This window comes from Fringilla coelebs, assembly GCF_963513975.1.
Source record: "Fringilla coelebs genome assembly, chromosome: 5".
NCBI lineage: Eukaryota > Metazoa > Chordata > Aves > Passeriformes > Fringillidae > Fringilla > Fringilla coelebs.
Window position 1 is genome coordinate 65,759,908 of NC_140033.1, and position 17,158 is coordinate 65,777,065.

A 17,158-nucleotide genomic window follows, 5' to 3' on the forward strand; every position below is an offset into this window, starting at 1 on the left:
AAAAGAGTACTCCCATGGATATGCTGAGCAGTGCTTTCTGAGATGCTCCAGTGACTTACAAGCTTATTCATTCCAACAGAGCTAAAATGCAGAACATACACAGAAAACATATTCAAAGTTCATAATCACAAGCATTGATGTTAAAAATCCTATCTCTTGCACTTAGACTCAGAGAACATATACACACCATAAAATTCACACTGCAGTTCAAATAACCCCTATTTCACATTATGTCAGAAGTGACAGACCAAGTTATTTATAGGCTTTTGATCACGTCTGTAAAAAACCAAACAAACTCAAAAAAATTGCATCTGATTTACAGATAATCATGATCAAAGAGATTATATTTAAGTGAACAGCTATGATCACAGCAGGTCCCCATAATCACCTCGCAGTATAAAACACTGAAAAATAAACACTTTCCAGCTCACCAAAGGAAAGCATGGACATAATTTATTAAATCAACATATTACCTCTTAAAAATGTCTGCTAACACATAACTACAATATGCTGGTAACAAAAAACACATATATGTCTTCTTTATAGATGCACAGAAACACCCACACTTGAATTTTTTAATAGATGCAACTATTTCAAGGGGAAAAAACCACGAGAAGAATCAGCAAGTGAACCTATATGGAATCAATAGGCTACTACTAGGTTCACCTACAAAATACAACACTGCAGATGATTTTCAGTCTATTTGATCTTTCACATCAGAGTTGCTTGGGGTTCCATGCACCCACATAAAAGCACACCAGCATAGAAGAGAACAGCACTAGAGGCAAGACAGATTTAGCGTAGAAAAATAAAATTTAAAAAAAAATTCCATATTTGCACTCGGCAAGATCCTGTTCTTCAGTGCCCTGCAGAGCTGCTGTGACTGTGTCACCTCACAGAAACACACAATGGTGGCTAAACCAAACCACTACAGGGCACAGATAGAATATTTCAGTCCATATTCAAAGCATATAGGATCTAAAATACAGCCCTCAAAGAGGATTTCAGCCTTTTTTTATTGTCTTAGATACACAGAGGAACAGGCAGAAAGCACATGCTGTGAGCCCAGAAACTGTGAAACAAGATGAAGATGGAAAACAAAATTTGTATGCCAATGAGAGAGCAAACACCTCTGTGAGCAACTTTCTGACACCCATAAATGCATGCAACGGAATAGATGTTAAAAAATATAAGGAAGAGGATATAAAGCAATACAAGTGACCTGGTATAGCAAACTGGTATGTATTTGATTCCAGGGTTAAAAGTTAAATGAACAGACGCATCCTGGCAAAAGGCCAGCTCCCAACAGAACACAAACCTCCTAAGATTTGAGTTCTGGTTTTGATTTCAAACCCATGAACTTTAAGTGGATTTGAAATCACGCAAAACATGCTCACCCATTGCTATTCATAACAGGAAAGACAGACAAACAAGCTCTTATTGGGGCACAGACCACCCTATGGCTTCCCAACCTGAAGCTGGCAGAGCAGAGCCCATGCATCCCGCTTGGAGACAGCACAAAGGAGTGACCCGCAGCTGGCAGTGCCCCTCCTGGGACTGCCAAGCGACCCAACAGCTCTCTTTTGTCTGGGCTTTGCTGCTGTTGTTGTTGCTAAGTTTACAAGGAAAGGTTTCTATTCGAGGAAGCAAAGAAGGGGGGACTGGGGAACCTCCTGCAGCATTTCAATGGCCTGGCTGGGGCTGTACCCGCACACAGTAGGGATGTTACAATGCCACGGGCTGAAAAAACAGGAGAAAACCCTCCAGAGATCAGTAGAAACTCTTAGAGGCAACCAGGTGTAACTGGGAAAGGGGTACAGCATTCGAGGCACACTGGCACTTCTTTTTCACACCTGCAGAGAAGCTGCTGTGCCTGCAACCTCATTTGCTTTTTCCAGTCTCAGGCATACAGCACAATTTATTTTTTTTAATTTTATTATATGTAAAATTTCATTTATGTTTGGAAGTCTAGAATAGGCTTCAAAACTGAATGGTAAGCACCCCACTAGCTCTGACTCTGACACTTGTGCAACAACTGCACCAGTTTTCCTGGAGATAATTCACCCTTCACCTGAAAGGGCGTATCCTAATTCTGTCCTAAGAGAATGTGTTACCACCACGCTTGACTTGGAATTAGCATGAAAAGGAGACAGGACAAAGATACTGCTGCAGCTGGAACATGCTACAGCCCGATGTTCTGTCATCCACACCTGGTCTCCTGGTGTTCTGGTCTCTTGGTATTGATCTCTGGAATACTTGGGAGGTTTAGGTTGGTTTTCAGGGAAAGGTTCTTCCCTCACTAAGTGCTCAGGCTCTGAACACGCTCCCCAGGGAATGGTCATGACCCCATGGCTGCCACAGCTCCAGGAGCATTTGGACACTGCTCTCAGGCACAGGGAGGGATTGAGGGGCGTCTGTGCAGGGCCAGGAGTTGGACTGGATGATCCTGGTTGGTCCCTCAGGATTCTATGAACACTGCACCCTCTCTGGAATAGCTGCTGTTCTGAAGGAGTAAAGCAACAATGCAGACTGGTTACTGCTGTCAGCAGAGAATACCAGAACTGTTAATGACAAGGAGGAGCAAGAAACTCATTCTTCAGCTTTTCTCCTTTCCAGCAAGTTCAGTCAGAGCAAATTCTTTGGCAAAAAAAGGTAACAAAAAGATCCAAGAAATCAAACATAAATCTGGTAATCTGCCGAGAGGGGAAGAGCAGAGGGAAGAGAACTGGCAGGCTTTATGATTAAGCACACTTTGTGTTATCCAACAGATCCAAGAGCAACATACAGCAACTGGACTCTGTACAAGAAATCTATTATACTGCCTGCTCTCAAGTTAAGTATATTGCTGATTTCAGAAATATCATAATGCCTGACTCTGGATGCCTCAGGAATAAACAAGAATAAATTTGTATTCTACTATGCTTGAGACAGACCTTGTCAAAATTTTTCCATGAAAGCTGTTCCTCAGCAGTGAACCAGGTTTTCAATAAAGCCTTTTTTTTTTCTTTTTGTGAAAAGTATCCGCTTTTGGATGCTTTCCTGAGATGCAATCCAGCTAGGAAACTGGGACCCTGGAGCAAGTAAACTTATTTTTATAATGAAAACCTGAAGTTTTCAGTCCTTCCTTTTAAAGATGTAATTCTCTTTGGTGGGAACCTTTTTCTGGTGATACCTCTTTTTTTTGGGCATTTCCATGCAGGGAATCCCTTTAGATTCCACAAAACTGGTACATTTTAGATTTGAGAAGAGTAAACCATTCTTTTTTGCAGTTTTAGTTTTTCTTTAAGTAGAACTCCAAGGAAAATAGTGATCACATGAGATCACAGTCTATTCTTACCTTGATCAGAGCTAGGGATCCTTAGGACTTGTGGACCTGCAGCACTAGTCCCTGACCTTCCTGTTTGAATTGATTATATTAAAAATAAAGAATAAATGTTAATATAGCCTAATTGCTCCACTTTTAAAGTAAAGAAAATCTTAAATTAAGGCCTTCTAGGCTGAAAAGCTTCTTTGTGTAATTTTTAAAAGCCTACTTTTCACTATTTCATCAGGGAAAAAGCACTCCCAGACAGAAACCACAGTACCAATGTATAATCAAGGCTACATGTTTATGGAAAAAATGATAAATCCCTGAAAAAAAACCTGTCTCATAACTGAAGCCCTTTTGTAGAAAAATTAGTAAAATAATTAGAACCAAGCAAATTGCTTTAGACTTGATTTTAAAAATCAGTGCCTAGGAGATCAGCATCCAAAAATTTGATTTTCTTTTAAGCCTTTTACATAAATACAGCAAGATTCAATGCTAAGTATGAAGCAGGCCATGTTAAATTCAACAACAAAGTTTTTAAAGCAATGGTTACCTATTTTTCTAGATTTTTAATGAAATAAGCTGTCCTTAAATGAAAGAGAGCCTGGATGATTACAAATATTTAGATTCATGTTCTCCCTTGGGGAATACTTTCAAGGCACTGATCAATAGATTCCTAAGATTAAGTTAAAATTATATTAATAATAAGCACTTTCTATCTGTTACAAATAATTTTTCTTTATACACAGAGAGTATACAGATTTTTCTTTTTCTCTCTCCCTTCCCCAAACTTACAAATCAGTCTGGTCACAGTAACAAGTGCAAAACAGCAACTGAACCTGTGCAATGTGACTGATATTTGGATTAGAGCATTAATTCTGCTAGCTAGCTGCAGCAGTGCACTCTTTTTAAGATACTTTTCATATTGAGTCAATAGTTTTGTGCTATTATATATGGTCACAATGCCTTGATTGGATTTCTTTTAAGCCTGCAATCTTGTTCTGTGAGACAGCATTGATTAATTTCAAAAGAACTTGTACAATCTGCTTGGCTGAGCTACAGAAATCAGAACCTAGAGTGCCAGTGAGTACTACCTATTCAGGGTAATACGCATTATGTATAATTAAAAATGGATAACTGCACTGGCTCCATAGTCAGGAAACTTTTCCAAATGCCTTTTCTGTCCCATAAAACCCATCTGTGGGCTTCCAAATTTGCAGTTGAATACTACCAGGGATGCATGAGCAACTCACTTCTAGAGGAGGAAAAAGAATTAGGCATCTTTTTGAGTCCATACCTACTAATGAAGGTGAATGCCATCCAGCACAGCAGAGGATTCCTTAAGGCATCACTTCTGCATCATAAAACATGTATACAACTAAAACTGTGCAGAAACTGGAGAATTAGAAAATGTAGCAACTATAGAGAAAATAGAGAAGGTAGCAACTACATTTCATACCTCATAAAAGCATCAAATGTTCTAGCAAAACCTACAAAGACCTAATGTCTTCCATTAGGTAAAAACCCAACTTTTTCCATCTTAACCTCCAACATTTTATGTGTACAGAATTAATCTTAGGGGAACAACAAGAGGAATTTAAATTTGAACAATGCAGAAGTCAAATGAGAAGGAGAAACATTGAGTTTTATAACTGATGGTCATTCCAGTTGGACAAATAACCATATTATTTTCCTCTCATTTATTTTAGGAGAAGTACAATACATTGCAAACATCAATCCTGGAGATGCAAAAAATTAGGACTGACATACAAATATTTCATAGGGAAAGAGTTGGATGTGGGGGAATGACCAACACACAGCTCAGAAGGCAAAGCTATTAAATCCAGCTTACAAGAATCATGTGTCTGGAATTAAAAGTATAGCATTTCAGCATGTTTTTTACTAAAGAGAAAAAAAAAAATCTCTTAACTCTTCCTTACTTTTCCAGACATTGAAAAAATATACCATAGAAGATGTTGAGAAACACTGTAGTGCACTGTTGGAATTGCAGTGTGTGCAGTTTCTGATGAAACCTGTGCCATGTTTATTAGAGAACACTCAAAGTGTCTCACATTTTCCTGCCTTTGTCCTTCACACTTCACTATCACAGGGAAGTGGACAAACAAGTTTACATGTAGACATTATTCCATACAGCTACAGTGCATGTTTTGATGCAGCATTTGGTGCCCAGCACATCCTCCTGAAAGACGTTCTTGCCACCTCCAGGAACTTTTTTTACTTCATTAATTATTCTACCAACCTGTGGGCAGAGACCAGTCAAAGAAAATGCAGTTCTAACTTTCCTTAAATGCCAGCAAAATAAGTAACAGTGCAATCTGCTACTTCAGCATCTTAAAGTTGTTTAAACACTTCTGAAAGGTTACAGAATCAGAGCAAAACCAGAGAAGCTGTATTCCAGTATTCACAGTGTATTCCTAAGAAGCCAACACACCCTCAGCTTCCATATCTATTTCAACACTTCAACACTTCAGTGGTTTCAAAGCAAAAAAGGCACCTGGGAATGGAGTAGCTTTACCTACTTTATCTCTCTTCATATGTTTCTCCCCACTATCACCAGAAGGGTACAGATAACTCCATTTCTGTCCAAGCTATGCAAGTACAGGGCAACCTTCACTCTTGGCACAGTATGCAAATCTGATGTTTTTACAACCTCCATGAACTGTCTCACTTCTCCAAAGTGAAAAATGTTATATAAATAAGACAACTGAGAGCTGGATTACAGCAGAACTTTATCAGTATATATTGTATAGCAATTGTTCATTGTCAGGTATGACATTCCTAGTGAAAGGATTTTTTAAATTTAAGGGTACTCTAGAAAATGAGAAGGGCCAACACACTGAAACTGGAGTCAACTTCCACTAAGAAGGTTGGGACAAAGACCGATGAAGACATGATATACAATGAAAACAACTACTTTAAACTTATCAGAGTGACAATTCCAAAAAGTTTAGAAGAATTTTTCATCTCTTAATCCTGAAACACTGGAACATCTTTTTCTAGTGTACTGTGTGGAAACCAAGCAGTATTTGTTGTTTGCATCTGCACATAGAGGGGCTGAGCTAATAATGATGTGACACCATGGCCACACACAGGCTCCAGATTGCCAACATGTGCAGCCAAGGCTTGCTTGCTGAACCAGGTCCTGAAAAGTGTCAATACATTCCTATCCACCTTTAAATTCCACTTTCAGGATCATTTTGTTGTTGCACAAGAAAACCAGTGATAAATTAACACATGACAGGATTCAGGCTTAAATGTACATTAAAATACCATTCACTATGAAAGTACTGCAAAATAAGGACACTGTGAGTCTTCATAATGGCAGGACTCAGCAAACTATGCCTGTCTTTTAAAATGTCTCTCTGAAAACATTTAAGCTCACCAAGACAATTTTGATTCAACCAGGCCGGAGCAGCCACACAGAAGTTGTCTTTGCAGAGTACAAGGGTGGGGGCCTTCAGCAAAGTTAAACCCAAAACCAAACTAGAACAAAACTGACAGTGAGGTCAGCTGGTAAGCATGGTACCCCAAAGAGCTGTGGCCAAGGGAATGCGTGACCATACCCTGTGTCACAAAGGTAAGCTCCATTGGGAGAACATTCCTTTCCTCCACTATGGAAAATGTTTAGTGGAAACTCTGTGGATTTTAAAAGAAACCTTTTATGTTTTTCCCAATACACAAACTTGCATCCAGCTACATTCTGAACAAAGGTACCCACAAGTACTGCACAGAAAAATCAACACTTGCCTGATTTTCCCCCATTTATTAGAAGAAACTCTGTTTCATTCTTACTGCAAAGACAGACACTTTCTGTAGAACTAAACAGAGGAAGGCATCTGACTAACAAACAGACCAGCAAACCAGCAACTGGATCTTTGATGCACGTTCCATTGTCTGAGCCTACCCCAAGCCTGTGCTCATGTCACAGGCTGCCAGCAGGTACATGAGGCAGGCTGCTGCTGTATTGGGCTCACAAACACACAGCACTAGGAACTTCCTTTTAGTTACATTCCAGTATATTCAGTAGTGACAGCTTTTTTCTCCTAAGTTTCTATGTACTATGTTAAAATACCAGCAAATTAAATTACAGAATAAAAGGAGAACTAAGTATGTGAGCTGTTTGCATTTTGAAATTAATTTATAAGTTAGAAGTTTCCCTCTTCCCTTGTCACTTTAAAGTACCTTGGACAAAAATTTAAGGTTTATTTTACTAGAAGTATTAGCAGACTAGAATTAAGAATTGTTTACAAAAAGAATCCTCCAATCTTGCTCAGCTGCACACATCTTCTCCCTACCCTAGCAGAAATAACTTATGCTAGTAGTAATACACTTTATCAAATTTGAGCCAAAGAAATGGACTTGGGAATCAGTTCTTTTATGAAAGACAAAGTATTATTTGGTAAAATTACAGTAACAAGCCACAATGGAGGTTCTGATAACGCTGCCATCTGACAAGAAATGACATTTTCTAAAAAAATAAGGACACAAACCAACCAGTGTTTCTCCTACCTGAGGTGCACCTCTCAATGAACTAACAGGAAGATGCAAAGGGTGGGAGTCATAAACAGGTAGGGGAAAACTTAATTAAAATATTAACCTATTAAAAAAGTAACAAGAAAAACAATAAAACCAAACAGCCCTGATTTACAGCTGGAAGCAGCTCACTTCCTCCAGGGGAGTCAGCACCAGCTGTAATTACCTGCTGCATGGATTTTCCCTGGCTGGGGAGCTGCCTACCACTCCCTTCACTGCTGGGAGCACTCTGCTGCTCCTGGCCAATGCACCGAGTGCTCACACTACAGCTGATCACTGCAGCTCATTTCTGTGCCCTTTTCCACCCAGCCTCCCAAGGAACTTAGCTACTGCCAGCAATTGAAGTAGTACAGGAGTAAGTTTTTACTTAGGCAGTGCATAAAAAGAGAAGTATAAGTGCTCACATTTGCAAGAAGTCTAAGAAGCACTAATCTGCCCTATCCACTACTTCAGCAGCAAAGATCTGTGTTAATTCAGACAATTCAATAGGCCTGACAGAAGGGCCATGCTAATTTTGAAAGTTTTTTTATAAACATTCCCACATACACATAACAGAGGCATAAAGTAAGTAAGGGCCACAAATCACACAGATATTCAAACACTAAATACAGAAGACTTAGGTTTCAAACTGCTTTAGTTTGTTCTCCCTGATCTAGTGAAACCATCATGTCTCTCTCCTCCAGCAAAGACAACATCCAAATCCCAAAGGTGGTATAAAGAGCCACACAGCAGGTTCATGGGGCAGTCCTGGAAGATTTCCCTAAGGCACACAGGTCACAGGATTAGAAAAATCATTAGGCATCTGAAAATGTGCTCTCCACCCATACTAAAATCTGGCTTAGTTTATTGAAATGGAAAAAAGGCTCTGGCTGGCTGTGCCAAGTTTCCCATGCAGAGTGGTTCATTTTCAGATGCCTGGTTATGAAATGGGGAATCCTTCCCATTGGTACATTATAATATCCCCACCTTAACAGAGTAAAAGTACATGCACCAGTAAGCCCCTTCTGGGGGAGTTACACTGTAGGTCCTTTTTTCATGTTATGAATTTATCTAGGTTTCACTTTATACAGAGGTAGATTCTTCTTCCTCTCTGCCCACCAGAATATTTAGCATGAAGTTTCTCATCTTCCTTAAGACTGACATTTACTTTGTAAAAAAATTTAAATATGTATTTCTGATGCAGAATACGAAATTAACTAGACTCTCTGATTAGCCTATATTTTATTCCACAGCTCTTCTGCAGGCAATTTTCTCCCAATCCCATCCTTATCCTGCATTCTTGAGAAAAAAAAAAAAAAGAAACAAAACAAAAAAAACAACAACAACAAAAAAACCACCAACTTTTTTCAGGAGATCTCTTAACCATGTAGCAGGCAACAGCATACAGCATATCCTGTCTATTTCGATTTTGGTTTTTTCTATGAACAAGGAAACTCAGCATTAGTCTGATGATTTCCACTTCTTCTGTGAACTTTATATTACTTACACACTGGAAACCAGAGCATTTAAAAGTAAGCATCAGCCATGATGACAAAAATTCTGAAAGTCTAGTGAAAAGAATAATGACCAGGCGAGTTTATTTTTAAAAACCGTAAGTTATTTGCAGGTCATTTAATTTTACAGTGTTACCTATTGCTTTTGGAAAATATCTATAATATATTCTGAAATACAGATTTCAAAACAGGCAGCCCTGTTCTCCAAGCTGTCATAGGAGAGAGAAGCACTGCATGGCTACAGCCCCTCAGCTACTGCAGGTCTCAGTCCCCAGCACCAGTGCCTACCTTCACTGACCTGTACTTGACATTTTTAAGAGTCATTTTGTCATAAAATCCTCCATGGAGACAAGGTTTCATTTAACTACCTCCCCACAAGTAGAGGGTCAGCATTCAGACTGTCCTGTGCCAGTGTTTTGTTAAAGGAGAGCTGATGTGGGCTTTGCTGAGGCAGCTGTAGCAGGGCCAGTCAACTCAAATTAAAGGCTTTATAGACAGTAACATGCTTATATGTGACCAAGTCAGAGACAATGTACAAAGTAAAATTAACTGAGCTAGCAATGTTTGAACATGAGATTCAGAAAACATGTGCAAAGCAGCCTCAGCTTACTTCTGAGTCACATTTAAGGCCTGTAAATATTTAGCACTACAGCAAAACCATTTTAAAGCTGTAGGTACACAGCATCTACATCACTACTACTACTGTAAATATGAGGGCTGGTGAACCAGCACTACAAAGGAAATCAAATATCCAGAAGTTTATGAAGTTTTACGAACTACTAAGTTGTCCTAATTTCACATCCATTTCTCCATTACACATGAGCAAATACAGACTGGTCAAACAGAGAAGGATAGAAATCATGAAGGCCAGTTCAGCAACAGGTGTCAGCAGGAGCTAGGGAGGGATATCACTACTGAGCCCAAATGAATATATCTTATTGTTGAACCTATTCGATGAGAAGGAGGAACAGATCAAAATCAGCCTTCAAAATGCAAGGTGAAATCCCAGTAAAGAAATAAAAAAAAAAAAAAAAAGAAAAAAGAAGAATGAATGACTCAAAAAGTAATCACTCCTACACTGCTGGCAGCTACTTGAAAGAGTTACAAAATGTATTCAGATTTATTAATTCAAAGGGCTGCCTGAAGAGGGAGAGATGATGAAAAAAGTGAAGTATCAATGACAATTAATTCATCTCCTGGCTCCCTCTCCTCCCCGCCCTTGCCCAGTTAAAGCTCAGACAGAAGGTCCTACTTCTGATCACCTGACACAACCCTAACTTATTCACACAGCAGCCAACTGGTACATGCAGATGGGAAGAATGAATGCCGCCTATCAACCTTGTCACTCCCTAATTTCACAGTAAAGGATGACACCCTTCTATCCCATCACCTGGCTCAATCACCCGCACACCATCACAGACAGCTAGCACCACCGAAGCCTTCCCCAGCCACCTTCCCATGCACCCGACGGCCCTCCCGGCAGAGCGGGCACACGGGGCACAGCCCTGCCCGGCCCCTCGGCACATCCCGCCCGCTGCCCGAGCCACGGGCTGGGCAAAACCCACCTTGCGCTTGGCTTTGCCGGGTCCTGGCTGAGGGGGCATTTTGTGTTTGGGGTTCGGAGAAGGCTCTCCGAGATGCCTCCAGCCCCGCTCCGCCGACATCCCCCGCCTCAGGCGGCTCCAGCCGGACAGGGCGGCCCTTCCACGCCTCGGCGGCCGCCGTCACCCCCTCACGCTCCCGGGACCCGCCGGTCCGCCCGCGGCCCCCGCAGAGCACAGCGCTTCCCTCACGCCCGGCACCGGCCCCCGGGACGCCCCTCACCGCCTTCCCACCTCGGCAGCGCCGGCCGTCCTGGGGAGCGCCGCGGGCTCCTCGCCTCCCGGCCCGCGGCGAACCGGCCTCGCCGGCCGCCCCTGCCCGGCCCCGCGCACCTGCGGAGGGAGGGCGCTTGTGCCCGGGCAGGGCTGAGCCCGGCCCCGGCAGGGCGGCTGCGAGCGGCGCCGGGCACCTGCGGCGGCCGGGGCGAGCCGGGATCCCGCCCGAGCGAGGGAAAGAGCGCAGGGCTGAGCCGTCCCGAGGCCGCGGGCAGCGGCTCCCTCAGCGCGGCCTCGGGGGAGCGAGAGGGGACGAGCGGAATCACCGCAACACAGCGCTCGTCCTTGAAGGTGGCTTTTCTTTTATTTTCCTTTTTTTTTCCTTTTTCTTTTCTTTTCTTTTCCTTTTCTTTTCTTTTCTCTTTTCTTCGAAGGATAGTTTGGGCGTTTTGTTCCGCTTGGGCGTTTTGTTTTGTTTGGGTGTTTTGTTTTGTTTGGGTGTTTTGTTTTGTGTGCGTTTTTTTGTTTTGCTTTGTATCTTGCACGCTGAAGAGGCTACGGAAACCTGTTTAATGTATTTCCTATTAAAGAAATGACACTCATCTAAAAAGACAGTGTATTTATGCAGTGCCTTTATTCCTAGAGCAGTTTACAGCCCTGACTCCGGGCTCTGTGTCCTGCGGTGCCGTTCGGGACTCCAGGGATTTCCAGGATCCAGGTGCTCGCACACGGCTCAGCGCGTCCCCTCCTGGGAACAGCCGCTTCGGGATTATCTAAGGAAGGGGTGACATCCCGACACTGACACCCACTCCTTACCCAGGTGGAGTGGAGTGGTTTGGTCAGGCAGCCCTGCTCCAATTTGGAGAGAAAAAAAAAACAAAAACAAACGGGCTTAAAGAGAAAAAACAAGAAACTACTTCATACCTCAGTTCTCAGTGTGCATCATATTAAAGGATTAATGAAATTACTCAAAGGTCTGTAAAGATGTCAAGCAATAATATTTTGTTGTGCATTTCAATCACCTTTTGCATCCAGTCCCAAAGAGGTGAAATTATGCACCTTGCATCTTCAACACAACACATCTATCAATAGTTTCCCCTGAAACTGTAAAAACTTGAGTCAGGATCTTTGGATTTAGAATAAAACCCATACAGCAATTCTTAAAAGTAATTTTTTTAAAAAAGTATTTTTCAAAATACCGGTTTGGTAATCTAAGAGAAAAAAGTATTGAAACAGCAAATTGGGGTTTTTTAAGTGATCTTTCACACATACTAAACTAAAAGAACTTGCCTGAAACTAGTTAGTTAAAATAAAGGAAAAACAAACTTTAAAAGACTCTGGTGGTTGCAGTTCATAAATGGGGGCCCAGTTGCAGCTTGCTGGTATGATGTCCTTATAACTTCCTGCAGTATTCCAAGCCATTTCTGGGTGAAATGTAGTTCCTCTCTTCAGTAATCAAACTTCACTTTCTGTTTTCAGTTAAATCATGTTATTTCCTACTTAATTTATTAAGTAATTAATTCAACTTCTCAGTATCTATACTGGAGTAATCAAAAGCTAGGAATAAAACCCTACATTGTACAGGGGAAATTTCATTCCCAATTCACAAGGCAAAAGTGTTGAAGTGGATTTAGGTATCTGCATATGGGCAGAACTGTATAAGCAAAGCTTTCACTTCTCACTGGGAAATACTGAAAAAACAAACATTTTTAAAGCTTAAATTTAATAAAAATTTTATAGACATCATAAATGCTTTGTGGTAAAGATACTAGTGTTTACTTTCAGCTGATTAGATGCTCATGCACATTAGGTGTATAAATAAAAAATAAGAATTAGTCACCACTTGCACATCAATATGAAAACCTAAGATACTGAATTGTTACATTTTAGGGCTCTCTTATCTTGCCAAAGAAGAAGCTTGAAAGCATTAGTGTCAAATAAGTGTGATTTCCACACTGCCTCTTTTTAACATAGATACCAATCATGCTCTGCCAGGTGTTGTAGAAAGGCCTGCTATTTTAAAATCATGTTCATCACTACTCTTAAAAGTGTCTTCTTGCATGTATTCAAAGTTTGTGTCCACCTCTTTTTGCCTGTTGAAAGTAGCATGTATATAAGCCTCTGGAAGGCTTTTTGTAACTGCAAAAATGAGACATTAGGCATTTGTTTGAAGAAATTAATATGGTAAACAACAAAATTCTGCTAACACCCTTCCAATAGTGAGGTGCAATCTATTTTAGCAAGAACTGGCCAGAGCATTCAAACTTGGCTTAGCTGAGTAATTACTTACTTATACACAAAGTGTGTGGTTGGAATTTCATAGTAAAATATTAAGCTGTGAGCACACATTATTGCTACTTTTTTATACCAGTTCTAGATCTTTATCCATGCATTGCAACAAACAGAAAGCTATATGGTTAAAATGAAATTTCAGTTCTGTTTCTCATTTCATCACTACTTTTTAAGGTTTCTTTAGGCTTGACCTTTTCTGTGTTTATATCCCACATAAAGGATTTATTTGTGATTTTTTTTTCAAATGTAAGAATAAGTTTGGTATAGCTTTAGTTGAATCATGCACATTAGTGGTTTGCATTTTTGTATCTCAAAGTTTGATTGATTAACAGGATTTATTTTCAACGTGTAGTAAGAAAGAAAATACAACCTCAAGTTAGCAAAGAATTTATTGAGTAAAGTGTAGCTTCCTAACCCATGCTGGAGTGTTAGGTTCCCACCAAGAACTTATGTGACAGCATTGTTTAAAAAATCAATTGGAAAAGTTCATGACATTGACAGAAGCAAATCTTCCAGTCTGAAATCACGTTTTTTTTTAAAAAAAAAACAAACCAGCATAGTTTTTCCTTATATTTAATGAAGTTTCATACATGGCAGATACATTGGGGAAAAAAAACCCCAAATTCAGAAAGCTACTGGAATCTTGATTATGGTGCCAGTTAAACTGGCAGGCTGGAAGCAAATCAATATTGTTTCAGTTGTTTCCTAAGGCTGGAAAACCAGACTGTAACTGTTGTAACCAAGTTAGATAAGCACAAGCTATTGGCACAGCCTTCATTATACTTATAAAATAGGAGCCAAGAGCAAACTTTTTGGAGAATCAGCTGGAAATGATGACCATAGTGGAATTTTACAAGGAGAAATGTAAGAATTGTGCATTGTGTCATGCCAAAACTGCATTGCCATACTTAAAGCTTGCTATTGAAAAGCAGTAATTTAGGCAAGGACAATTGCATAGGTGAATGAAGCTTATAATAATTTTCCCATTTTTTTCCCTTCAAATTAAAAGAAAAAAAACCATATCTATACAACAGATAGAAAGCTAAAATAGATAATAACAATAAGATCTGATGGTCCATGTCATACAGGATTAGCTTCTCATCACAGACACATACTTTTTGTTGATTAAAAGCAAATGTGTGAAAGCAGACATCAGCACCTCCAGTTGCAATTAGGAGCTGGCAACTGGGGAATCATGCATTGCACTTCTGGGCTATTTGCCACTCATTTGGACTTTTTCTGACACCTTGCTACAAAAAAGTCTCTGACTGTAGGTGAGCAGCTAAGTTTATACACAGTTCAGGACTACTTGGAATGGGACAAAAGTACAGGAACTTGTTTACCTGGCTGCTGTTAGAAACCCTAACTGGAGAGGTGCAAATACCCAGGATTTAGACACCTGACAGCTGGCAGCAGGAAAGTCACACACTGGTTTTGAGTCTGGGCAGCGATGTTCTCCTTCGAAGAAAAAAGTGAGTGCTGTGGACTAAGCTAAGAGAGATACAGGTTTTACCTTTTTTAACTCCATCCTGAAGGGAAATTATTTTATCATATATTTGTTTAAAATAAAAGCAGCTGCTCTCTGACCACCAACTGGAATACAGAGCTCCCTCTCTGAGCCTTAAACACCATGTTAAGAGGTCAAAACACCGTGTTAAGTGGTCATTCTCAGTCTTGGGCTTTCTAGCTCTACTCCAGAGAGTCCCTGATTCCCTACATATCTGCCAGCATTTCCAAGGAAACTGAGCAAGCAGAATGCTGCAAATTTCTGAAGCAGCAATCAGGGCAAATTCTGCATTTTTACTGAACTTGGCCTGATGTCACCCAACACTGCAAAATGGCTCAGACAATTCTTTGGATTTCTGCCTCTTTTTTCCTGAGTTGCTATCAGTTTCTGGAGGAGTAACAGAATCCTCACCTACAATTTTTGGAAAGGATCAGTTCCTAATCTCCAAAATGATCAAGCAGAATAGAATGCAGCCTGTTTATACAATTTCTTAACTTTCCTCAGAGTTCCTCCAGCTATGTGTACACTTTACTGTTCTGTTAGGGCCATTGGCAAGCTGAGCCAAGCAGGTGGATTTCCCTCAGAAGAAAACCCATGGAATACCAAGGGGCTCCAGCAGGTTGTGAAAGTCTGTGTGACCGGGGATCACACCTCCAGCCTGACTACCTACACTTCTCCAGCACTGCTTTCATTCATCCTCACAGGCTTGCATCACCTTGAAATCTAGTAATGCAAATAACAGCAAATCTCCAACTGAGATCTTCAGAGGTTTATAATTAACCCCATTTTTTAATCCATGGTCCAAGATGGTGGTGTGGATGAACCATGCAGTAAAATATCCCAGTAGAGCCCACAATATATTCTTGGAGACAGTATCAGAACTGATTTTTTTTCTTTTTTTAAAAAAAACACCTATCATTGCAAACATTAAAAAGTACTTACCATAAACCAGATTTCCACAAAAATCAGAAGCATCAATGTTCTGGGGCTGCTGCAGTCATCAGCTTTTAACAGATCTCACAACAGTCAGCACTAAAGCAAGGATAATGGGATACATTTCAATGTTCTACTTGTTATGGGAGAGACCAGAATACTATGACCCGCTATTTGGGAGTGCTGAGATTAAAAATGTGCCAAAAGCATCAGATTTTCTAACTGCTGCATCAGTTAGAAAGATCTGCATGATTTTCATCTGTGCCGCTATGGAATCAAGGGGAGCCAGATTAAAACCAAGCATGAGTATGACTAAAATCAGACATACAGTCTGCAGGTTTATTTTTAATGCAAGAGGACAGTAATGTAGTGACCACTGGCCAGTAGTTGTTCATCACACACTGAAATATTGAACATATTGAAATGTCTCAGTTATTAGTATTCTATCTCACAGGTCCAACTCAAGTACAAGTTTCAGTTCTTGAGGAAATCACCAATGAACAGGAAAATTATTAAATCACTACTTAGAGAATTGAACATCAAAAATTTCAGCTAGATTTTTAAAAATGGACATTGCCTAAATTTTACATAAAAACCATACATATATAGCTATTAAAATGGCAATTTTAATTGCTTCTACACCATGGCTTAAACCAGTCATCACAGGAGTTGTCAGCAGTATTTTTTATTTGCCAGAGCACATTTTGTATCATGTTATGGCAAATAATGTACTTTCAGGTTTTGAGTTCTCTCCACAAACAGGAACAGTCTAAACACAGCAATTTATTCAATTATTTAGCACTCTTCTTAGCATTGTGGCATTTTAAGGTGCCACAGCAGTGTTACTCACATGCAATAAGCTTTTAAAAGGTGGCATTTTTAACCTGGAAGTATTATTTTAATGGCTGAACAGCAAGAACAGGGGCATGGAAAGAAAGGGCTGACTGTACTATAATGATACAGCATCAATCAACAATACTCACCAAATTGTACCATCCTTGGCCTACTGCACAAGGCTGAATCTGTTACAAACATAATCCAGGCACGTGTGGGAGAGATCTATAATGAGAATGATGGAAACCACCAGTTTAATAGGTTTTATTTAGTGCTATCATATTTCACTACATTAGGAAACATGAGTGCTTCAAACAGGTGACTTTACCAGGTAAGCACATTGTCAAAACTTTTTTCAAGAATATATTTTTTTTAATAATACAGCAGTCTATAATAACCTACAAGAGTAACTCAAACTGAT